Source organism: Enhydra lutris, unplaced genomic scaffold (assembly GCF_002288905.1).
Source record: "Enhydra lutris kenyoni isolate GAN:26980312 unplaced genomic scaffold, ASM228890v2 scaffoldscaffold39, whole genome shotgun sequence".
Classification (NCBI taxonomy): domain Eukaryota; kingdom Metazoa; phylum Chordata; class Mammalia; order Carnivora; family Mustelidae; genus Enhydra; species Enhydra lutris.
Window position 1 is genome coordinate 3,537,443 of NW_019154123.1, and position 27,143 is coordinate 3,564,585.

Sequence of the window (27,143 nt, forward strand, 5' to 3'; positions counted from 1 at the left end):
GTCTTCAGAGGCAAAGGAAACAAAAGCAAAAATGACCTATTGGGACCTCATCAGGATAAAAAGCTTTTGCACAGCAAAGGAAACAATCAACAAAACTAAAATGAAATGGGAGAAGATATTTGGAATTGACTTATCAGATAAAGAGTTAGTATCCAAAATCTGTAAAGAACTTACCAAACTCAACATCCAAAAAACAAAATTTTCTCTCAAGCAATGGGCAGAAGACATGAACAGACATCCCTCCAAAGAAGACATACAAATGGCCAACAGACACATGAGAAAATGCTAAACATCACTCAGCATCAGGGAAATACAAATCAAAACCACAATGAGATATCACCTCACACTGGTCAGAATGGCCAAAATTAATAACTTGGAAAAAACAGATGTTGGAGAGAATGCAGAGAAAAGGGAATACTCTTACACTGTTGGTGGGAATGCGAACTGGTGCAGCCACTCTGGAAAACAGTATGGATGTTCCTCAAAAAGTTAAAAATAGAGCTACCCTATCATCAAGCAATTACACTACTAGGGACTTTCCAAAGGATACAAACAGTGATTAAATGGAGCGTATGCACCAAATGTTTATAGCAGCAATGTCCACAACAGCCAAACTGTGGAAAGAGCCCAGATGTCTATCAACAGATGAATGGATAAAGAAGATGTGGTATATCTATATATCTATATGGGTATATAGATATATATAATGGAATACTATGCAGCCATCAAAAGAAATCTTGCCATTTGAGACGATGTGGATGGAACTAGAGGGTATTATGCTGAGTGAAATAAGTCAATTGGAGAAAGACAAATATCATATGATTTCCTTCATATGTGGAATTTAAGAAATAAAAGAGATGAACGTGGAGGAAGGGAAGGAAAAATAAAATAACATAAACACAGAGAGGAAAGCAAACCATTAAGAGACTCTTAACTCTATGGAACAAACCGAGGGTTGCTGAAGGGGAGGAGGGTACGGGAATGGGGCAATTGAATGAAGGGCATTAGGATGACATGTGATATAATGAGCACTGGGTGTTTATGCAACTGATGAATCACTTAATTTTACTGTTGAATGAGTAATACACTATATGTTAACTAAATTGAACTTAAAAATTTTTAAATAATAAAAATATGCAAAAGATGCATTGGTGGTAAGCTCATTTCAGCATGTGAATGGTCTTTTTTTTAGGCCTTAGGACTCTGTCCCAAGACTGAGTCATGCCGAGTCCTGATCTTCCCTACACACCTCCAATCCACCCACCTCCAGTAACCAAAGCCCTAGGACCCTTCCAGAGCAGAAATGGATGTGGAAATAATGACCCAAACGTTCAAACAGGCTAGACATAAGAAAAGGTATGTCCCTGGCACAGGAGATATAAAGAAGGGAAGAGGGAAAGGAAGCAATAAGATTTTAAAAGACCAAAAGCTGAGAGAAAAGGGGAAGAACCTAGAGAGAACCAGGAGTTGCAAGATCCTTAGCTGACTTTTCCTAAAAGCTCAGAATTAGAATCTACCCTTAGAGAGATGCAAGGGGAAAAACAAATAGCTTACAGGCTCTCTTTCTGAATTCTTTCCCAAAACACACAAAGCTACCATGCTGGATAGGGTGGAACAGCGCTTCTCACCATTGGCTGCAATTAGAATTGGGAAGAAAAAAAAAAAAAAAAACTCATTCCAGGGGCCACAATGGGGCATTACTCTTGTTTAGAAATTCTTCAGATGATTTTTAATGTGAAGCCACCAGTGATGAGAAGTTTGGGGGAAACCCCTCATCTCCAATGTCAAGAACTGATTACTCTTCTTACATGTTCAAGTCCTTGACCAGTTAATGGGAAGTTCATTTGGGAATGAACTGTGCCACTGCATTGCATAATAAAGACTGTAGTGTTAAGTGAGGAAGTAAATTTAGACACTACTCCATAAGCCATTCCTCAGTCTTTCAGATGGTAGGTTTATAGCTATAAATCAGGGTAGTGTCTACTATTTTCTGAGTCTACCAGCTCAGAGCTGATTGCTGATCATTTATAAAGTGTCTTGGAGCATAGCTTGTGGATGAGTTCTGAGCACAGTATTATTGTCTCTTGTTCTACCACATGCTGGAGTGTACATTTAATGGTGTGTGAACAGAGTCTCTGAAATGTAAACGTTAACTTACAGCAGCACAATTCCCTTTGTTTTCCTCCTCTGAACACTTAAACTTGCCGATCTAGAATAGCAACGCTTGTGATGATAGATTTGAAGCTAGATACTATACTAATAAAGCTATTTTGTTATTTTAAATTTTAAATAATTGAGGTTGTAGGATGCTAGAAGGAATCCCTAAAGGACCCTTTAAAAATATCCTAAAGCTATCAAGGGACATACAAGTAGGATATATAAATAAATTCTTCAAGTCAGTAAGACAAAAAGAGAACCCAAAGAGGAAAAAAAATGTGCAAGTGGTTTGAACATGCCCACATAACATGTGAATAGATACTCAACTTCACTAGTCAGCAGGGAAATTAAATTTCAAAACACAGTAAGATACCTATACACATCAACAAGAATGACCAAAGTTATTCCAAATAACCAAATAACCAAAGTTATTAATGTTATTAAAGTTATAAATTAATTAATAACCAAAGTTAAATATGCAGAGAATATCAAGTGTTGGTACCTGGATACTCATACACAGCTAGTGGGGGTATAAATTGATACAATCCCTTTGGAAGATGACTAGAAAGATGAACATATATACCCTCTGTGACCTAAAAACAGGCACTCTTTGTCACAACAATTTGTGATCCCTATAACCCAACAATATCACCCCTAAGTATTCCTCCAACAGAAATTTTTATTCAAGCATGAACAAGAATGTTCATAACAGCACTATTCATAACAGCAAAAATCTGGAAACAACCCAAATATCCATCAAGAGTAGGACAGATGCATGTATTATGTATATTCATACAATGGAAAACTGTCAACAGTGATAAAGAACTACTTACGACTTACTCACAACACAGGCAAGTCTTACAAACAGAATAATGAGTGAAAGAAGCCAGATACAAAATCATACATATGTATGACTTCAGTTATATGAAGTTCAAAAACAGGCAAAAACTTGCCTATAATATCACAAGTCAGGATAGTGCTTATCCTTGGGTAATAGTTCAGGAACATCGACCACAAGAGAAGAAAGAGGATTTCTGAGATACGGCGATGTTCCCTTTCTTGACATAGCGGTGGTTGTGTTAACGGACTCATTTTGGAAGAAATAAGCTGTAAGCAAATGATTAATGTACTTTATTCTACACATACAGAAAGAAAGTTCTTTTAAAAGTAAGCTGAAGGGACGCCTGGGTGGCTCAGTTGGTTAAGCAGCTGCCTTCGGCTCAGGTCATGATCCTAGCGTCCCGGGATCGAGTCCCACATCGGGCTCCTTGCTCGGCGGGGAGCCTGCTTCTCCCTCTGCCTATGCCTGCCATTCTGTCTGCCTGTGCTCGCTCGCTCTCTCCCTCTCTGACAAATAAATAAAATCTAAAAAAAAAAAAAAAAAGTAAGCTGAAGTTTAGGATAATCTCATTCCATAACCGTGAATTATAAGAAGCTAATTTATTTACAATCCTGAGAGCAGAGAGAAGAATTCTTGCTAGCAAGGTAGCTGTGGGGAAATTATTTCACGTCTCTGAGCCTCTGCTCCTTCAAGCTATACATTAATTCTAACAGCTACAGAAGCTAGAATTAAATGACATACAAATTAAGTGAAAATGCCCACCATGGTGTCCAATGTACAATAGGAGTTTCATAAACATTGGTGGAATTTCTATGTGTCATATTATTCCCATGTGAAATGAACAAAGAAAAATAAAACTGTAAGAAAAAGCCTTAATCTACTTTCTTAGGCAGCTCAGCAATGCGAAATGATTCAAATCTATCTGACTGCAATTCTTCAACCTTCATGTTTGGTTTCATATTCTCTAGGAGATGACAGCTCTAATGAACTATTTGTTTCTCCCACCCTTGCTAAAATTCATCCAACACTCTTACTAGAAAATTTAAGTTGCCATTGCCATGTTGGGAACCCTGAGTATCTCCAGCTATCTCACAGGCTATAATGGAATTTTCTAAACAAGTCTATTTCACTTTATTCTTTAATATGTAACTGCATGTCCTAAAAATAATTAGGAAGACACACGTATAAGGTAAGGAGGCAATATATGGTATCATGAAGCCAAATAAACAATGAAAGATCTTAAGAACTATTCATTTAAATTAGAAGTTGGCAAAATTTTTCTGTTAAAGGACCAGATAGCAAACTTTTTAGGCTTTGTAGCCACATCATCTTTGCTATAACTTCTCAGCTCTGCCACAGTGCAAAAGCAGCCATAGATAATATATAAATGAATGGACATAGCTGTGTTGTAATAAACCTTTATTTACAAAAACCTATAGTGGGTTACATTGGGCCCACAAGTTTTAGCTTGCTGACCCCTGATTTAAATGTGAAACCAAAAGTGATTTTTTTTTTTAATAATGACCAATCTCTCAACTCTTTCAGGCTTGTTTTAAAACAGCCTGAAGAAATATCCAGTCAACTGAATTCAAACCAACTTGGGACTCAGATGGACGGCCTTCCTTCCAGCCTTGAACTAATTAAGGACTTGTTTCTCTGTGACCTACACTCACTACAACTCCACAAGGATGAGGTACCGTATTTCTATTCATCTTCTAGCTTTATCACAGCTGTGCCATTCCTGTCAGCAAAACTCCGGGGCTGTCAGCATTTTCATTATAATGCTAGCATCTCAGGAGGTTATAAATCTGCTTAAGATAGCCTGAGCTAAAACTTGGCATGACAGCTTCTAGACCAAGAATTTTCTCAAGGATGAGCAAGCTGGCTCAACAAAAAGTAAGTTCATACTGAAAGCTAGGCCAGAAAAATTATCTTTTTAAAGTTCTGAACAAGTTTTGGTTGTGAAGATTCTCACACAATTCAATTTAACAAGCATTTATTGAGTTCCTACCATGGGTAGCATCTGTTACTTTATCTGCTTTACTTCCCCTGGGGAACTGCATCTCCCATAATTCATTGCAGCTTCTAATGGAGCTGTCCATCCAGGAGGCTTACCTCGCCATTGCCCAGAGAAATTCACATGACCCAAGTAAGCCAATTATTTTATTCCAAGTCCCAAGGCACGGTATGGATCCCAGGACAGTTTGGAACTGTTTCCTTTTTCAAAGCTGTTACACTTTCTTGAAAGAAGAGATCCTCTCTCCTTCTTTGCTTTTCTAAAGTGGCCCCATGACTCTGCTATTGGGAGGTATCTGAGGGACCCTGGAACATCCCTTTGGTGATATCCAGCAGGAGTTAGATCATAGTTGCAGCTATGGATTTGGGAGTCATTACTATGCTTCAAAAAACACTTTGAGGGGCACATGGGTGGCTCAGTCGGTTAAGCCTCTGCCTTTGGCTCAGGGTACGATCCCAGGGTCCTAGGATCAAGCACCACATGAGGCTTCCTGCACAGTGGGGAGCCTGCTTCTCCCTTTGCCTCTGCCCCTCCCACTCCCCCTTCTCCTTCTCTCTCTCTCAAATAAATAAATAAGTAATCTTTAAAAAAAAAAAAAACCAACACCTTGAAGAAACTTCTGGCATCCTTCAATTCTCTGAAACGTAGCTTTAAGAGTACTAAGAACACAGCTAGAAAACAAGAAGTAAAAATAACTACTCAACAAATGTACTCTGTTCCTACCACATGTTGCATTCCAGGCCAGGTGTTAGAGATATAAAGATGAATGAGAATGATGTAGAGTACTGATAAGGAGATACAAATTCAATGCACTTCTCAGCTGGGGATTCCTGGTCCCTTGAGATTTAGGTAATATGATATTCTGACCCTATGCTATGACCCATGAAAGTCCAAAGCCTTCCTGAAAGTTTCTGTGGCATCGACACTGTCTCCAGGTTCCCACTTCCACAGAATTTGTTTCCACCGAAAGCAGCCTAGATTAGAAATACATTTACGAACTGCAAGCATATATATCACCCACTCATTTGGCTTGCATTTGTAGCCTATTAATTCACTTTGCATTTGCGAATATCATAGCTCCTCAACTACCCTATGACAGTTATTGTAAACAGAGATTATATCATTATACCTCAGGCTATAGGTTAGAGGTTCAGTGTCTTTGTTGATTCAACTTAACTCCACTCCCTCTATCTATACCACCCTTCAGAGGCCTCACTCTTCTCTGCTTGTGTGAGTAATAGGGCAGTAGCCATCCCAATCACTAGTTACCCAAGGCAACCCAAGAAAGCAGCCATAGGATTTTCTCTGGTGATATGCCAATGGAAGAGACAGGCAAGGCTGTGTCAATTCAGAAACATTTGGCACATTAGTCAGGGTGCACTGAACTGCTGTCACAAATAGATCCAAAGAGGGGCGCCTGGGTGGCTTAGTCAGTTAAGTGTCTGCCTTCCTCTCAGGTCATGATCCCAGGGTCCTGGGATTGAGCCCCCATCAGGCTCCCTGCTCAGGGGGAGCCCGCTTCTCCCTCTCCTTCTTGCTTGTGCTCTCTCTATCTCTGCATTTCTCTCTCAAATAAATAAATAAAATCTTTTTTAAAAAGAGATCTAAAAATGTTAACTTGTACAAACAAAATGAAGTCTGTCTTATGGTCACAAAACAGTCCAAGGTAGGTGTTCCTCAATGGGTATGACACCATGTAATGATTTAGGGACCCAGGCTCCTTCTATCTTGTGGTTCTGGAATACCTGAGGCCTCATCGTCATCAATATCTGCTATCATAAAGAAAAAGACAGTGTAGAGGAGGCCCTGGCCCCAAGTAAGCAGGCATTAAAGGCATTTTGTCCCATGGACACATGTACTACCAAGACTGGGAAGTGTAACTCATTCACTGCACCCTCACAAATTCCAGTTGCTATGTAGGGAGACCATAGATAAAGGTAGTCAACCAGTGGACTCTACCATTCTTGGTTTATTTTGGTTAAGATCACCCCAGCAAATAAAGTAACAGGGCAGGGAGGGGGGTGGTGGGCATTCCCTTTTATCCTCTTTTCTCTATTACTCAGCTCTTTCTCTTACAGTCTCGGGTTTTTTCCCTCTATATACTCTCCTCCCAAACTGCCCCTAATTTCATCTCATCTCTTCTAACTACAGAAAGATAAGTATTCAGTAATACCTCCGTCGTGATCATGGCTTTATTTCTAAGTGGTGTACAGGCCAAGTTTTGAATGTCAAATTTATTCATTATCTCTAATGAAACATAACATGCAAAATAATCCCAACCTTGAAAAACCATGCCTAGAAACTCTTACAAGACAACTTTTCCAAATATATTCTTTATCCCAAAAGTTCTCCCTTTTTCTGAATATAGCAAACTCCCTTCCTGATGAGAATTGTCAGTCTCAGGGCACTTGGGTGGCTCAGTCAGTCAGTTAAGCGTCTGCCTTTGCTCAGGTCATGATCCTAAGGTCCTGGGATCCAGCCCCACATCAGGCTCCCTGCTCAGCAGAGAGACTGCTTCTCCCTCTCCCTCTGATGCTCCCCCTGCTTGTTCTCTCTTTGTCAAAAAATAAATAAAATGTTTTTTTAAAGTCAGTCTCATATAAACAATCTATATCACCAGAGTCTAGCACTGAAGATGCCACTTTATTAACTGAATTGTCTTTCATGAACCTTTATTCTAACCTGAAAATACATAGTACTTATTAAATGCCTACTATGAGCTTAGCCATGTGAGAGGCACAAAGAGATTTGAGGATGAAGAGAATATGCTCGCAAGTCCCCAAGGATTTAGTCGAGTATGGAAGACAGGTTATAAACAAGTATTTATAGGCCACTATAATAGAGCTCTGAACACATCTTCAAAGGATAAGAAAAAAGGAACCACTCAACTCTGCTTGAAGACGTCAGGTTAATGTTATCTACCAACCCTTACTGAGTCCCCAGTCTGTGCTCAGTGCTATGACGGGCAGTGTGAAGGCTACAAAAGAAATAAAATGTTCTGTCCTTGTCCTTGATGAGCATATCATCGCCATCCACAGAGCAATAATGTTCTCGGCAAGGCTGTATAAAGTATTGCAACTCAGTGCAAAGGGATATTAATGATGTCGAAGATGAGGTAAGCTTCCTGGGGAAGGTCAAGCCTCCCATTGGACCTTGAAATTTTGGTTTGATTTGGATAGGAGTTGCATGTACAACAACTGGCTTTCTGGGCAAAGGAAAGAAACAGAGTGAGAAAGAACAGGGGAAAGTATAGCCCCCACGGGCTGAAATAGTAAGGAAATTGACCTTCCTGAAGGGAAAGGATTCAGCAGACAATCAACAAGAGGGTGAGTGGGCTTGCTGGAGTCACACCTTATGAGTTGGGCAGATAAGATTTAATGCATTTGGTTTACTACTCGTGTAGTTAAAATTAAATATGATTAAACATTTTTAAAGGAAAAAAAAGATTTAATGCATATAAATTTTTAAATGAAATATGCCATGCAACAACATTGCTCAAAGGGAAACTTCTGTAATTCCAAGTTGGGATAAACTTAGATGTAAAACATCGACACTGAGTGAATATGCAGCACTTCCTCCGATGGCAGAGTATCAGAAATTCCTATTCATGGAAGATACAAATAGTTCAACACTCTTCCTCTTCCCCCCCATAAAGGCAGATTATTTGCATATGTTGGCAGACATTTTAAACAACTTTGGGAAATATTTTTACCTTTCCTCCAGAAACATTAAAGAAAATCAGAATCCTGGAATCCAAAAAGGTAAGTTGGGGATGAAATTTATTATTCTCTTATACACTTAAAATGACCAGCCCAAAGCCTGAAATCTTCAAATGGCCTTCTTTCTGCTAGTTGGCACCCCAAGGTTCGTGATTTTATATTGCACTGAATGCTGGTTTGTTTATATTGTAATTTTTGAAATACATTGTTCAGATGTTCCCTGAGTAATTAGGTTTAAAGAAGCTTTTTTTTTTTTAATTTACTAATATTTATTTATTTATTTATTTTAGAGAGAGAGCAGATGGAAAGGAAGAGGGAAAGAGACAGAGAGCCTTAAGCGGACTCCACATTGAGTCTGGAGCCCCATGCAGGGCTCAATCTCACAACCCTGAGATTATGACCTGAGCTGAAACCAAGTCACACACTTCACCAACTGAGCCACCCAGGTGCCCCAAGAAGCATTTTAAAATCAAATGTATTAAGTAAAATGTGATGTGATAGTAAAAATTTTAAAAAGATTTATTGCCTATAAATTAGAAGGCTATTGGAACCTTATGAGGAGAGTAATTATTTGATAGAAGCAGAGACCCACATGCTTACAGTGGCTTCATCTGTAAATACCTGGGAATTCTTAACCTATGCCCATTTTTCACATATCAAGAGCTAGGAAGTAATGGTGCTGCCATGTCATTCTGTATTGAATGGTACAGTTTTGATCGTCTGGGTTCATGAAGTCAAAATGAAACAAAGTAGATGAAAATCAGTTGGATACATCCTAAGAATAGTGCAAGTAAAATCTCCCCAACTTCATGGTGCTGCTTTCTGAATTATTTAAGGAGGTTTTCATGAGGGAATCCATTGCAGTCCGCCTGAAATCACCATATGTCATGTTTTCCCCTTACTGTTCTCATGTGAACAAGCTTGCTAACTCTTTTTTAAAGGAAATTTGATTGGGATTTATTTTGTTCCAAAAGCTGTGTTATTTTTACTCCAAATCTTATCTTCTAGTCTAGGTAGATGCAAATTGATTTCTCTCTCCTCTTTACCTTCTCCTACTGGACATGACAAGCTGACATTTTGAGTTAAATACATTACTTTCACATGATTTACACGCCATTATAAGATCTATTTAAAAACTAGATTTTTCTTCTTTATAAGCAAAACTTTACATATAGATCCAGGACCCCAAATCAAATCCCTCTGGGATTCTTCCTTCCCCTTAGTCCAACTGTTAAAGACAATTCAACTGAAATGACTACAGGAGTAAACCAGATAACATGAACAAATGAAAGATTCTACATATAGTAAAAACAACAAGGCAAACACAATGAGGAATGGCAAATAATGGAGTCTCAGTGGTGGGAAGGAAAAGGGGAACAATGAGGCCTTGGCAAAATCAGTTCTCATGCTCCAACCTGAGGGAGCGACTGCCACAGAGAGCTGGCTTATTGTTTCCATGCAAGCATCTCCAACATTTTCAGATTTTCTCACTTTTCAAATGATGTAATTCAGATTTTTACGTGAAATCTCTTGATCTTTTTAAAATTCTGCAACCACATCAGAGACCCAACTGTTGCTGCCCAATAGCCATTCCTGACCCACATAACCATCTCTCACTTCCCTTCTCAAAAGCCGAAAAACAAGGTACTCACTTCCACATACTCCTTATTTTTAGGAATGGCCATGTAACCCAGTTCTGGCCTTGGAGATGGCAAGAAATGTTTTCTGGAAAGAGTTGTTTTTTCCTTCTCTGCTAAAAGAAGAAAACAGGATGAGGAGATATCATATTCACTGTTCTGGCTATTCCCCAGCTTTGTGCCCTTAGTTAAAATCACTTATGGCTTGGGATGCCTACAAGTATGGCAACCATGATGAGGACAAAAGAACCACAGAGTTCTGTATCCGTCTGCTCAGGCTACCGTAACAAATACCAGACTGGGGGACTTAACAGAAATGTATCTCTCTGCTAGAGCCTGGAGAACCCAAGGCAAGATGCCCATAGGTAGATTTCATCCTGAAGCCTCTTCTCTTGGCTTGAAGGCAGCCATCTTCTTGCTGTGTGCTCACATGACCTCTTCTTTGTGTACATGCCAGCAGAGAAAACAAACTCTTTGGTATCATTTCTTATAAGAGCCCGAATTCCATCATGAGGGTCCCAGCCTCATGACCTCATCTAATCCTAATTACCTCCCAAAGGTTCCATCACCAAACACCATCCTATTGGAGGTCCTATGAATTTTGAGAAAACACAAACATTTAATTCATAACAAGTTCTGACATTGATAACCCACTGATAGAATTCTGGGAACATCTACCTCCACCCTTTATGTTATATGAGAGAATAAAATTGATTGATTATTTAAGCCACTATTAAGCAGGCAGTTGACGCACACAGTCAAGAAATATTCCTAACTGATCTTTTTTTTTTAGTTAAATGCTATATAGAATTTGTTTATAATGTATTTTCCTAACAACTCAGAATTAACTGGAATTGTTAAAGACTCAAAGTCTGATATCCTCCACAAAGTCCTACTACTTAGGATCAATACCGTTAGAACAGTTCTACTTAGAACTCTCTCGGTGATTGTGTTACGGGTGGTAATTATAAGCTGTTAAACAGTGAGTTCCTTCATGTCAATTTCTCTGGGAAGGACCATGAGTTATAGTGAGTGGAGAATCTTTAATCACAACATCTAGGTTAAGTGATGATGGTATAACTCTGAGGGAGAGAAGTGCATCCCTGGGAGAATCTAATGAGAGAATAGGAGTGTCTCCTGAGAAAAATACACTTATAGACTTTACATTGATGTCAGTATACTTCCATGAGTTTCATGGGTCCCCTGAATCATTCCTTGGATGTCCAAATTAAAAACCAATGACTTTAAAAAAAAAAAAAAAAAAAAAAAGAACCAGTGACTTTGAGACTGATTTAGAAGGCATATTAAAGTCAGAACTGGAAAAGAGTGATTGGGAACTGACAACAGAATCAGAAATGACCAGTCTGGGAATGGAAGATAACTATCCTCTGTAACCAGATAACCCCGTGGCCATTTGAGATGAACTCCATGCCAGGTGCTACTCGCTCAGAATCTGGGAGCAAAAGCTGCTCCATCAGGAGCTATTATGAGTCTCTGGACACAAACACAGCCTCCAAAAGGCAAACCTTACATTGTTTCACCTTCTCCATCTAGATTAGAATACATAGCACAACTGGGCAAAAATAAGGCACCATGAGATGGCATTCAGCAAGGATTGCTGATGCTTTTACCCAGTGTGGGCACAGACCCTTGACTTATAGTAATACTGGGCAGTGTGATTCTTTTTTTTTTTTTTTAAGATTTTATTTATTTATTTGACAGAGATCACAAGTAGGCAGAGAGGCAGGCAGAGAGAGAGGGAGAATCAGGCTCCCTGCTGAGCAGAGAGCCTGATGCGGGGCTCAATCCCAGGACCCTGGGATCATGACCTGAGCCGAAGGCAGAAGCTTTAACCCACTAAGCCACGCAGGTGCCCCTGGGCAGTGTGATTCTATGCCTCTATCCAGTAGGAGTCTTTAACATCGACTTCTAAGTAGTGTTCTAGTGTTGCCAATTTGTCAGAACTAGTTTTCTTTTGGATTCTCCAGGCCTAAAATGTACACTTCTATGTTGATTTGTGTCTTAAATAAATAGCAAAAATTTTACTGCAGCACTGGTACTGCTCAGTGAAGCCAAGGAATCTGATGGGCTAAGTTCCAAACTCATCTTGGCACAGCTGACCAGCCAAACAGTATGCAACTCTGTGAAAATTTGAACATTTTCCTTTTGAAAGTACATAATTCACAACAGTGTTTTTCTTTAGCTTTTACTGCTCTTGAATCTCAAATATCTTTTGTAAGTGAGGAATATTTTGCAGTCCTACTAAAAAGTGAGAAATCTGGTCATCTTAAATTTTAAAAGATTAATTTACATCAGTACTAAAATTTCCAGAAGGAAAAACATATAAATGCAGAAATGCCTTCTAATATCTGGAGACTACTTCTGCTTGAGTTTACCAAATTTTACTCTGAGTGTTTTGAGTTTGGCTAACAATGAGAAATTGCCTCTTTTAGATAAATCCAATAAAATCTGGATGTTGTTACCTAATGAAGAATAAGGAGCCTCGATTATGGCACTCATTTTCTGTGGAGAGAAAATAACTTGCTAAGTGAAAAAAGAAATTTCAGGAAAGAAATTACGACATCAAGTTTGTTTAAATTGTTTTTAGACTTTAGTGTTAAAGACCTTTTGGTCATGTGTGGCCAATGAGCACACGATTAAATGCTGAGTGAACAAGAACTAAACTATGCATTTTCATCTTTTACTCATGCCTTTCAGTTGTTTGGAAGCAAAAGATGACTTTTTGAAAAATAATTCATGAAAGTCACACAATTGAATGTGATGTATAAGATATAACACAGAATGTCTCCAATAAACTTGACTTTGACCTTGGCCATCCACAGCAGTGCCTTATGACTAGTTCAGTCCTCATCTGATGTGTCCCACATGCCCATCTTTCACAGCATCCCAGGATACACAGAATCCCTAAAAAAGGGAATAGAGTAGAGTAGAAGTTTCAAGTTTAAGACCTCCTCAGCTGAAACAGTATTTGAAGACATTCTGATTTTTTTTACTATGAAAGCCACTAAAGAACATGAATCCTCAAAGATTTACCAATCAATGGCCTCAGGTAAAGACAACATGGGAAAAAAACGTCATTGCATATTGGATGTTTGCCCTCTATCCTCATCTCTGCTCTGTTAATCATTATTATGCTTGCTTGTCATTATTCCTCTAGAACTGAAACAATCAATTTAACATAATTGTGTGTGGGGGGGTATAAAACCCCAGATCAGTTAGATTTGGTGTAAAACAAACCATCCCGAAATTTAGTGGTTTAGAACAACCCTTTATTATGACTCACGAGTCTATAGTCATCTAGAGGATTCTGCTGATCTGGGCAAGATTTGACTGGTCTTGGCTAAGCTCTTTTACGTCTGAAGCTTTGCCTAGGAAAATGAGATGACTCCATTGTAGTCCACATAAGACCTCATCCTCCATCTGGCTGTCCAGTCTTATTCCTACAATGACTGGCAGTTTCCAAAAGAAAAAGTGGAAGCCCCTGAGGTTTCTTGAGTCCAGCCTCTTAATTCACACACAGTCACCCAACACATTCTATTTGCCAAAGTAAGTCATAAGTCTGGCCCACGTTCCTTTTGAGGAAAGGGACTTTGCCTCTTTATGGGAAAAGATACAAAATTTCCTGTGACAAAAGGAAGGGATTAGGAACAGGTGAAGAATGATGGCTATTTTTGCAACAGAAACCAGATTCCTTCTATGCGGAAAAAGTGTTTCTTTACTAGGAGTTTAATTTGGACGTAGGAGAACTTTTTGTGATACCAAAGGGTCTTCATAAATCTAAGCACATTATCCAGGTGGAGCCAGGCTTCTAGGTCATCCAAATCCCCAGTTTACCCCTCACCTCTGCGGCCGCACACCGCCACTCCCAACACCCCATCTCTCAGTTCACACCCAGGGAGGAGTTCGGAGGACAGTGTTTGTTGAAAAGTAATTTAGGCAGCCTCTGGCCTGGAATGCATCCACTGAGCTGGAAGATTCAGAAGCTACAAAAATAAAACACTTGATGGACAAATAAATGCTTGACCCTTTCTCAAGGAGGGGGCTGGACAACAGAGGAACTGGCAGAAAAGGTCAGTGCAGGAACAAACATACCACACAGGGCTTACCAACCTACCACGAACTCCCAGGGTGGCTCAAACCCCTGGGGGCAAAAGAGAAGGAGAGGGAGGCCTCCTGACAGAAGGAAGCAGAAACCACATAAACACCAAAAACAGAAAATGAGAAACAACAAAGAGGCAACAGAAATCTGGAAGACCAAAAATAAAATGACTTGAGTTTTAACAAAGTTCAAAAATACTAGTCTTTCTGGAAAATGAATCACTAACATGCACGCCAATTTCCTGATGGCGTATCTATAACGTGTATATACAGCAACAACATAAATAGCTCCCTGATATTTAAAGAGTTTATTCCCAAGTTATGGATTATCTGGCCCACTGTTTTCCCTCTTCCTATTTCCTCCAGCCTAGGTCATTGGACAGGTAAATAGAGATTCACAAAACATGCTAATGGAAGAAGATAGTAGGGGATAATAAAAATTATTGGCTACTATATAACAGGAGCTTTATAAATGTTCAATGTTAGCATCCTAACCACCCAGAGAGGAAGGGAGCATTATATCCCTTGAAGAGAGTCAAAACTTTAGGGATTAGAACAGTAAACTAACTCACAAGGTCTTACTTTTTACATGTGCCAGATTCAAACCCACTTCTGCCTAACTTCAAAGCCCAGTCGATACCCATGGTCCCTTAGAACTCTGAGACCAGTGAAAGTCCCTCATTTGAGGAGTGCCTGGGTGGCATGTCTGACTTTGGCTCAGGACATGATCTTAGGGTCCTGGGATCAAGCCCCACTCAGCAGGGAGTCTACTTGTCTCTCTACCCCTCCCCCAGCTCATGTGGCTGCTCTCTCTCATAAATAAATACAATCTTTAAAAAAAAAAAAAAAAAAAAGCCTCTATTTGAGTGCTGGGCACCCAGCTCAGTGTGATTGGTTGCACTGTTAACATTAATCTGCGTCCATTAATATGTGTCCATTAATATGACAAATCCCAGGCTTGAAACAATCCTGCTACATTCCAGGCCAGGGCTCTCCTATCACACACCTAAGGGGAGACAATTCAGTTACTGTATTCATTCATTTGAAGACTGCTCACTGAGCAGCTGCTGTGTTCCAGGTGCCGAGAAGCACAGCGGGAATGATACACAGAGTTCCCAGCTCTTGCAAGATGAACACTGGATTAGGAAGAAGCCTGAAACACAGGGCAAAGGAAAGTGTGGGGGCTCAATCCCCCATTGTTCCTACATTCTCCTCCTCTCTTGTTCCTTTGATATTTGCTCATCCTTCCCTTACTCACCCCATTTCACAGCGCCTTATCATAGCACTACTTTATCCAGTATTAGCCAATGACTCAAAAAAGAAATGACTGAGTTCCTGCTCCCCACATTCACAACTTTTTTTCTACAAAGGATTGAAAAACACCGCAAGCAACAGCTCTGAAACTTTAGAAATCCTAAATACCTCCACTATTTTCACAGCGGTCCCTTAATCCCTCCAGTGAGGGGAGTGAAACCCACTGCCAGGAATTTTCTCCATAGGGTGCTTACTGAAATATCTCCATTCGCAGTCGTTTTGATGTCTATTTTTTTCATTAGCACTGTGCCAAAATGTCTGGAGGAAGTTAGCAGAGGGTAATAGCTCTAGAAAGCGCAACTCTCGACAAGCACTGGGGTGCAGGATGGTTTTGCAGGAGTCAGTGCCTAAACGCAGAAGTGAGGGGGTGGGAAAAGCAATCCAGGAGAGAAGAGAGAAAAGAAAGGAAAATTATGCACTAGCGTGCTGGTTACCACTGAGGACAACTACAGCTCACTCCTGCTGAGGATCCCCTAGGAACTATGTGGACCATTCTTGAGACTTGTCTCACCAGCGGACAAGCCGAAGAAGTTCAGGCCCGGCCTACCATCAGCCCCCGAGGCAGGACTGCTCCACAGGGCATGAACTTCCCTTCGCTTGCAAGTCACATCTGTAAGTGCCTGATCGTCCTTCTGTGGCTTCAGAAAGGCCCGCTAAGACAGCAAAGTAAAAGGATGCCACTTCTTACACTGGATGAGGGGTGCTGGTAACTTGCCTGGATCCATCCACCTCAGTGGCACTAAAATCAGGCCAAAGACGAGGCAGCCCCTTGCATCCTAAGCATCTACCAGAAGTAACATGATTGGTTTTGAAATAGAAGTAATGACGCACACTGTTTGGACCCTTGTAATTTACAAAGAGCCCTTCACATACATAGTTGCATTGAGTTCTCATAATAGACATATTATGAGACTGACCTTATGATTGCCACATTTTCCTCATGAAGTTCTGAAGATCAGAAAAGTTGACAAGGGTAACAATAATACCTCACTTACTGGGCATTCAGGTCCACCTCTTCCAGTTAGAATTGATTTAATCAGAACATCTTCATGTGAATAATCAATACACTCTAAACCCCTGACTTGGAAGTCCTAAACAAGTTTTTTTCTTTAAGATTTATTTATTTGAGAGAGAGAGAGAGAGAAGGAAAGAGAGAGCACGCAAGCAGGGGGAGAAGCAGAGGGAGAGAAATAGACTCCCTACTGAGTACAGAGCCTGACACAGCTCCATCTCATGAACCTGAGATCACAACCGGAGCCAAAATCGAGAATCAGACACTTCACCAACTGAGCCACCAGGCGCCCCAAAATTTTTCATTTTCAAACTATTTCACAACCATGAACACCTGGCCTAATAATAACCACAAAGGACAGCCGTCAACAACTTGTATTTTTCTTTTCCGCCAGTACGTAAATCGGAACTGTAGAGGCCAAGAAATAATTAACAGGTTCCAGTTGATCTGAAAATAGCCACCAATAGAGCTCATATGGCAATTCCAGCAATATGAATGTTCATCTCTCATGCCAAAAAATCCTCCATAGAAATCTGTTGCTGAAAACATTCTGTGGCCGTGTTCCCAATTTGCAGAGATGCTTGTTTTTCTCTGTTCCGTGCCAGAGTACTTAATCCAGTCATCATAATAAATTGCTGTTTTCTCTGCCCTCTTTATACAATTATTAGTGTATGTATCTGAAAGAATCTTGAGGTCTTAAGAACAGAGGAAGCTCTACCAGAAATGTTAATAGAATCACACCCACATTTCATTCCTCTGATCTTTGCTTTATCAAAAAGTAGGCAGCTAAGTGTACTTTTTATGAAATGTCACTGTGCATTTAAAAAGACTTCAAATTGTATTTATTTTCATCCTTTATCTTGTCAGTATCCCAGTCTTACTCAACAAATTTTGTATTTGCTAACAAAAGCAACCATAATTTCATTTGCTTTGCCTACTCGCAGATAGACACTTACAGTATCATATCATCTCATCATTATCGGACACGGTGACACATTTAGTCATTGCAAATAGAGGAGACGAATTAACCTATAGAATATGAGTTCATTGCCAAGAACAGCAAAATTACAATAAAAATTGCTGGAAAAAAAGGAGGAAACAGACATAGTTTGTGGGTCTGCCTATTTGTCATAAAATTAGAAGATAAAATTATTCCTGGTGCTTCTTAATAATAAAATCTACTTATTGCCATTCCCAACTATTCCTGTGGTTCCTACCAAAAGAAAACTATATCCATGCTACAGTTTTCCATTTCTTGCTTATAATTATTATTTCCTATTGTTCCCTTTTGATGTATTTTACAAACCACATCAGGGCCAAAGAGCCTCCTACCAACTTCCCTTCAGTGTTTATAAAAGGGTTTACTGTGTCTCTCTCTTCATCCTTTGATACCAGAAAGCTTCAGTCTACAAAACCAAAAGGATTAAAGGACCGCTTATCAAGAAATTATTAATAGCAAAATTCTGAGTAAAGTCAACACACCAAGTTTGACAGATTTGTACATGCCTCTAATATATTTGCTCAACTGCAGAGAAATGTTCCACCCAAGCAACTAAGAAAATAACTCATAAAATGTTCAAAAGACTAACTGGTTTTTATTTTAGGCTAAGCTAATAAGAAACAGTTGTTTTCCCACAATATGTATGAAAACATCAAGCATCATTTGAAGAAGGCAGATTTGAATTCTCTGGTCTACCTCCAATCCTTTGGGATAAAGAAGCTTCTAGTATTGTTGCTAACATTAATTATTTTTCACAGAAAAAATGTGAAACAAAAATTATTTCCTAATCGTTACAAAACAGGGATCTGAAGTGGCCCTCCAGAAAGTACAGCGATGGGGGCATCATGATATACTCTTTATGACATTATAAGATGTTCTCCTTGAAACCATCTATTCCAGTTGGAAATTATATTTTGTACAATCATATTTCTAACAGTTTCCAAGATATAAAATTTCCTGCAAAGGGAAAACACACAGAGATCTACTAATAGAGTCAAAAATATCCCTATCCAGTATTTTTTTTTAGCTACTACACTTCAATAATAGATCACCCTTTGTCTCTATTTGCATTCATGTATGCAAATATAACGAGCACGTATTCTGTGCCAGGTACTCTATGATACACTGGGGATAAGAAAATGAAAAACATACAGTCTCTGTTCTGGGGGTGAAGAAGAGGTGGGATCACCTTCCAGCAGCATAAAATGTAAACAGATGAAAACTACATGGCAAGTAAAATATGTTCTATTGAAACTGTATAGACTAGATGCTATAAGAGACCAAATGAAGCAACAATTCAGTCTCTGCCTAAGAGATTTAGGTTCACATGGGAGGTGATTTTTGTGCTTATTCTTAAGTGAAGGTATCCACCAGGGGAAGGATGATGGGGTGGGGCAAGGTGTGACTTAAGGCATATGTACGAAGCTAGAGAGAACCATGGAGTCCAGGAGGATAGGAGATCTGGCTGCAAAGATGGTGGTAGCAGATGATGGAGAAAGTTTTACGTTACACTATGTAGGTCAGGATATAGAAGACCAGAACCTCTCAGATTATTAATAAATGTCCTAACAACACAGAATTGAAATGTTTCCCCCAGGAATTAAAGCTGAAGATTAAAACAACTTCCAGCTTGGCCAAAATATTTTGAAATTCACATATTTCAACTTTAAAATTCACGCTAATTTATATCCTAGTCTAGAAGATATCCATGTTTATTTTAACATTTTTTTAATGTTTTAATTTCCATTGAGAAATTAATGATCCAGGAAGTGGCAAAGGAGGGGGCCTGGGTTTCTCCCATGCATCCTGGGGCTTTGTATACCAATAGCCAATAGGTCATTATTGAGCCCTACTATGTGCCAGGCACTCTTTGAACTGGCACAGTGCCATGAACTCTTGCTGAGAAGCTTGGGGAGGTGGGGGCAAATGGGCAACCATGTAAAGGACTAGAGATTGTGTTACAGTTTGGGTTCTCTGAAGCAGGTACTGAAACAGACTGTAAGGGCTATAAGATATTTAGGAAGGATCAATATATGTTAAAGGGAGGAGGAAAGATGAAGCACGACTGGGTAAAGAGTAAAGTTAAGCTAAACTGCAGGCCCAACCACGCCTTGGCCAACCCAGTAGGAAGCTCTAGAACAAGCATGGCTCTTCAGAGTTGGCCAGCTTCCAACAGAAATAACCAGGCCTTTATCTCTCCAACACTCTGGCTGGGTGTAGGCCTCCAGGTGAGTAGAGATGGTGAGAAGAATCTGCAACTGAGGCCGAAACCAAAGGAGCTGAAAGCCAGCACTGCCCACTGACCACACTCTGCTGCAGAGAATCATGGAGGATCTAGGTGACATGTCTCCATATCTACCGGGGCAGGGGGTGGGGGTGGGGAGTAGGAAGGGAAGAGGGAGTGATACAGGATTTTGCAATAGTATAGCTGAGAGCTGATGAGATTTGCTGTCCCTTCTTTTCTTCTCCTTGGTTTTACTTTTTGGTACTTGAAATCAGGGGAAGCTGGGCAAAGGGGCGTGCCTGTGAAATGAAACATAAAGTGCCAACTTCATTTTCAAAGTTTTTCTCCTGAACACACACACACTGCTTATTAAATCACACTTATGCCATTTTCTGGGGTTCATCTGGCACCATCATATGAATCATCTCATTTGTTTGATACTCACAGTAAATCTACACAAGTAGATAACAGAAATAAGGCAGACCACACTGGCTTGTTGCTCCCAGCTGCATGATACAGGACCCCAGAGAGCCATCCAGTGCTTCCACAGAGAATCTTCCCCTAAATCCAACAAGGGGGGGGTGCAAAATTACAACACAGAGTAAGTATTATGGGAGCTATTTAGCACACAGAACAGAGATCTTGTGCCTATTACAGTGTTAGATGTCTGACTATTGTGTTAGCCGGGGTTCCTCAGAGACACAGAACCAACAGGCTGCACACACAGGAAGAATATGAGAGATTTATTTTAAGAAATTGGCTCGTGCAATTGTGGAGGCTGGCAATTTCAAAATCTGCAGGGGTAGGCAGCAGGCTGGAGACCCAGGGAAAAATGACACTTGAAGTTCAAAGGCAGTCTGTTAATCAATTATCCTCTTTATCAGAGCCAGTCAGTCTTTTTCTTAAGGCCTTCAATTGTTTCGATGGGGCCCGCCCACACTATGGAAGGTCATCTGCCTTACTCTGAAGTTTACAGACTTAAATATTAATCTTATCTTGAAAAACACATCACAAAATCATCTAGAATAATGTTTGAGCAAATATTTGGGTACTGTGGCCTTGCCAAATTGACACAGAAAATTAACCATCACTACTATTAATGTATTAAAGATACTGACGTGCCTGGGTGGCTTAGTTGTTAAGCATCTGCCTTCAGCTTGGGTCAAGATCCCAAAGTTCTGGGATTGAGCTCCTCATTGGTCTCCCTGCTCAGAAGGAAGCCTGCTTCTCCTTCTCCTTCTCCCTCTCCCCTGGCTTGTGTTCCCTCTCTCACTGTCTGTCTCCCTGTCAAATTAATAATTCTTAAAAAAAAAAAGACATCAAAGATACTACACTAACATAGACCCATTAATACTTTGCACATTAATTTTCACATGATAGACAGTTAATGTAAAAGTTATCTTGCTTTCATACAAAGTTTTTCTTTTTGTTAGGCTTTTGTTTTAGCCTGCCGTATCAGTTAAGAGTTCTTAAATTCTAGCAACAGAAACTGATTCTGGATGTCTTGACCAAAGATACTTTCTTGGAAGGACATGAAGAGACAACAGGATCAACAAAATCTTGGATGACCAAGCCTATAAAGTGGAATGGAACCAAGGTAACTGCAGATGTTGGACAATCGGGAGACTACACCACCATAAGGTAGCCCAACTACTCAGCCCTACATGTCGTTGCCCCCACCCCCTAGGCCATGTCAATATTCATGCTGCCTTTATTAAAACTAGTGCCATTATTTTGTGCTGTTCAGCAGAGATTTAAGGTCAAGGAGACACTAGATTATCCAAGCCTGAGCCACATGCCCAACCTTCAGCCTCTGCTCCAGGTACAGAAAATATTGGAAATCTGGGGCTTCTGGAATGTAAGATAGCACTCTACATTCAACAAGATGGACAGCATGATGGATTCCCATAAGATGAAAACAATGTTCACATAGTTGTAACCAAAGAATAATGAATAAATATGAAGACGGAGGCATGAACTTTACTTACCCTATTCTCAATTTGTAATGCATCCTCTTTTTCTATTCTCCAAAAATTCCAACAGGAGCATGGAAATTCCAAAAGAATTCCAATTGGATGGCTGTGAGCCGTATTGTCCGACTCTCACATCTGTTCCTTTATCCCTATCTTGAATCTTGACAGTGATAAAGCTAGCAAATTCACCCAGGCTAAAGCACAATTTGGACAGCAGAACTAAAGGAATTAATTTATTGTCAAACATAACTGGTCTGCAGCTGATCTAGCAAGGAATTCAGGAGGTATCCAACATAGCTCTAGATACACAAGTTGGTCTCCAAGACATTATTATTTAATATATATTTATTAAATAACTACTGTAGGCACTATTCTAGATGCTGGAAAGATACAGGTGAAAACGGGAAAAAAAAAGAGAGAGAGATAAGATCTCTCCACTCTACTGAAACTTACATTATAATAGAGGAAGTCAGACAAGAAACAAACAAGCAAGCAACTGTGTCAGATGATGCTAAGGGTCTCGCAAAAAGCAAAGCAGAAGAAGGTGACAGAAAGTGAAAGAAGGTGCTATTTAAAAGGCGAGAGATTTATACCATCTGAAGAGAAACCAGAGCATGGGTAGAAAGTGCTATTTAAATAGGGTGGGTAGGGATGAGCTCTCCAAACTGGTGACATCTGAGTAAACAACTGAATAAAATGAGTAACATCAAGGGATTTAGAACTGGAGGAAGAATATTCCAGACAGCAGATATGCCAAGTGCACACGCCCAGAGTTGAAATTGTTCTTGGCATGTTTAACAAATAGAAAGTAGGTTTGTATGACTGGAGTGTAAGGAAGTATAGGGAAATGGTAGGAGATGAGGTTAGATGAGTAGCAAGGGGCCAGATCACTGGGACCTTGTAGGAGGTGTTAAGAGGCTAAGAAGTTTGGGTTTCATTCTAAATTGGGAATTTATTTAAACATTTTCAGCAGAAAAGTGGTAGGATATAACATTTTTAAAACAGTACTCTGGTAGTAATGTGGAGATGAAAATTCTAGGGAGAGGGCAAAAGCATGGTGTCTAACTACTTTGGTCCACTGAGAAATTATGGGGCTTGCCCTAGGCCCTTACTGTAGAAGCACATGGTGAGAAGTGATCAGGCTATGGATATGTTTTGAAAGTGGAACCAAGAGGATTTTCTGATGGGATGTGGAACATAAAAAAAGGGAAAAGGCAACAATGACTTCAAGATTTTTTGGCCTGGGCAACAGTAACGATAGAGTTGCTACCAATGGAGATAGGAAAGACTGGAAGGTGACTGTTAGATTAAGAGTTTTAGTTTGGGACATGTTAAATTTGAGGTTGCTCTTGGACATCCAAATGGAAATGTTGAGTTCATAAAGATGAAAAGAATCCAGCAAAGAGAATGGGGACCAGGTAGCCAGAGAAGTCGGTAGAGAACCAAAAGATTATGGTGTGCTACTGAATGCCAAGAGATGAAAGAGCTTAAAGGAGGAGAGAATGAGGAACTATGTCAATAAGATGAGGACTATGACCAGTAAGATGAGGATTTCGATTTGACAACACAGAGGTCATTGGTAACCTTGACCACACAGTTTCAGAAGACAAAAGATTTATTGCCCAAGATTCTAGTGAGAATGGCAAGCAATGGAGTAGAGAAGGCAACAGACAATTTTACTCTCAAGGAGAGCAGGGAAATGGAACGATAGCTAAAGGAGAAAGTGGAGTTGAACACAGATGAGTTGGTTAATTTGCTGGTAGCAGTATGTTAATGTTCTCTTCCAGTTGCTTCTAGTTTCTCAGCGAAATAAGCAAGGTCTTACTGGGAAGCAGGGCAGTGGGGAGAGGAGAGGTTGAAATCTGAGAGAAGAAAACATATGTAGCAATCATGATTTGCCTAATATCCATTTTCTCCCTCTTCCTTCAAAGGGAAGAAAGACGATATTTTCCCAACTCCCCTGCAGTTAAGCGTGACCAACTGACTAAATTCTGCAAGAGAGAAGTACGCAGAAATGCTATATGAGATGGCCAGGAAGGCTCCTTAAAGGAAAGTGCCTCTATTGAGGTGTCTCATTTGTTTCTCGTCTTCCTCCTTTCTACTCCCTGTAACTCAAATGTGATGACTGACATTCCAGAAGCCATCTGTCTTACTCACCTTGAGGATGGAAGTTGACTACAAAGCATGGGAGAGCAAAAAGAAAGGAAGGAAAAGGAAGCAAAAAGGAGGAAGTTTCTTGGGTCTCTCATGACCTTGTGTGACTGCCAAAGCAGTCAAGAACTACCTTTTTGTGTTTCATGTGAGAAGATCCATCGGTGGGTTTCTGTTACATACAGCTTGAATCCAATTCCAACAATAAATGGTGTGAAATAGTCATATGGGAATATGAGAATGCTGAAAGGGGCAATGCCATGGATGTGCCAAGCCAATTAGAGCTATGTGGTTATATATTTAGAGGGATCTTAGTCATCACAGTTATATTTTTCTCAGTTGCTTGAGTGCAGAGAAAGGAGATTTATCAGAGTTGGAGTTTTGCCAAACGTACAACTGGAAAGAGAGACAAAAGTGTCAAGAGCACATGCACAGAGTGGGATCTAAATGAAGAAACAAAGAAAGCAAAGCCATGGTAGAGCTGAGGGACAGTGAAAATATGTTACCATTCTTGGTTTCAAGGTCTTGATGGGGTTGAAGAATTGATAAGAGTACGAGATATTTGAAACTGAGATAATAAAGATTTGCAGTTATAGTTGGTATTAACATTTAAGTTATGCCCATGAAATTGGGTAGGTGAGATGGAGTGCAGGACGAGACCAGAGTAGCTGAAGAGATCATAGTCACGTTGAATCTCATGCATTGGACCTGGGTCCAGACCAGGTTGCCTTTAAAAATGGACATCTAGGGGCACCTGGGTGGCTCAGTGGTTAAGCCTCTGCCTTCGGCTCAGGTCATGATCTCAGGGTCCTGGGACCGAGTCCCGCATCGGGTTCTCTGCTCTGCAGGGAGCCTGCTTCCTCCTCTCTCTCTCTCTGCTTGCCTCTCTGACCACTTGTGATTTCTCTCTGTCAAATAAATAAAATCTTAAAAAAATAATAATAATAAATAAAAATGGACATCTAACTCAGTCACATGAAAGGGTTGCTAAGTTTCCTAAATTTATTTCTGAAAAACAGTTGATTTGGTACTACATTACTATCACAATCTAATCATAATCATTACATTTATGCTCACGGTGCCTATCTTTTGAATATGGACTGATGGTCAGGTAATTAGAATCAATTACTATTACAGAGTCCATTGTGAAAGGGTAAGGATAAATATTAATAATTTATTTTTTAAATTAGCAACATGATGCATAGAATGAATAACTTGGCCAAGAACACACATGCATAGAGTAGGCTATTTCAATGGCTTTCTGAGTGGAGAAGTCTGGTTTTCTCAGGGACTAAGTGCCTCCATCAGAATAACTTATAAAACAGAAACCCTCTTTCCCTATAAACTTTGTGACACCAAGTGAAATTCCACCCTCCACTCCAATGGGAATTATACAACCCTGAAACAAAAGAAATGAAATGGAGACTCCCTGCTGTTATCTTGGGGGCAGACTCTTTCATCCTTTTAAGCACGTAACAAAACCTAGATGTACTTCAACCCTGAGATCAGACTGGAATCTGGGAATTTATTGTTGTTGCTCTAAATATACTTTTTATGGACTCCCAGTGTACCAAACATAAAAGTGAGCTTTTGGATTGGTTAAGGGAGGAGTGGGAGCCTGAGGCCTTGAATACTTGGGTTTCCTACTTATCCACATTAGGGGCAGGAGAGGGGAGTTTTCCTACACTCTCTCAGGGTCCCTGGCTAGGTCTGAAAGTTAAACTGACAAAGATCAACAGGAGAAGAGCATACATTTTTTAAAAAATATGAGTTTTATGGCTATCAATTGATATTAGTTGAAGCTGGTTGTGGAATTTGCATGAGCGCATTAATCTCTTTTCCTTATTTTTGTGTATGTTTGAAATTGTCTATAATAAAAAGTTAAGTTAAAAAAAATATGAGTTTTATTTGACATGGGCACCTCCATAAGGAAATGAAGACCTGAAGAAACCATTAAACCACCATATATTTAGTTAGGTTTGATGAAGAGTGGACAGCCATGGAGGAATATGATAGATAAAGGCGTATGAGGTAAGTGTAGTCCACTGGGGAAACTTAGCTCAGCCTGTTACTTAGGATTCTTCTAGGCATCCCTTTGTTTTCAAAGATAATGGAGTTCCTTCCCACTGAATATAGTGAAGGCACCTCTCAAATCAAGGTTCTAGGACCTGTTTCAAGGCAAAGAGTTGGGGGGGGGTGACGACAGAAGGTCAGAGTATCCTATTCCTGCCATTTTCCTAAATTCCTCCCCCCATAATATTCAATATGCCAAGGTGCCATATTTTGGGGTGGCATTTCTTGAACCCTATCACATGTTTGGCAACTGTTCTGGACATATTTATGTATATATATTTATATATATGTAAATTTTATATATATGTATTTTTATGACAAATACTCATTTGTTTATTTAATTCTGTATTTAATGATGTGTTCAAGAGGCAAGGAAATGGAAGTAAGACTGAAAGGCGCAAATCCTCACTGTCCTTGGCTTGTACTTTATATTGGTTATTTTCCTTCTTTCAGAAATCTCTGAAAAACAGACGGTACTTTAAAAGTAACTTAAATTGTAATTATCAGAGTTTGATTCTGAAAAAAAAAGGAGTAATTAAAAAGAGACTACAATAAAAACAAAACAAAATTTTAAAAAAGAAAGAAAACACTTTTAAATTAAGGGTATGTCAGAAAAGAGCACTACATTTAAAGTCAGCAGGCGTGGGTTCTATAACCATCTTCACTAGTTATTGCTTATTTGACCTCTGTTTCCCCATGTGGAAAATGCAGAATGTAACTCTGCCCCTGCACTCCTCCTCTGGGTTATAGTGCCAAATAAATATTAATCTCAGAATGATGTACAAAAAAAGCAAGAGAGAGGGAGACCAGTAAAAGCATTCTATAATCTCTGAAAAATTTCAGACTCTCCACATTTTTTCATATGATCATATCCGCTGCTAAAGGTAACCTAGTTGACCAAACCAA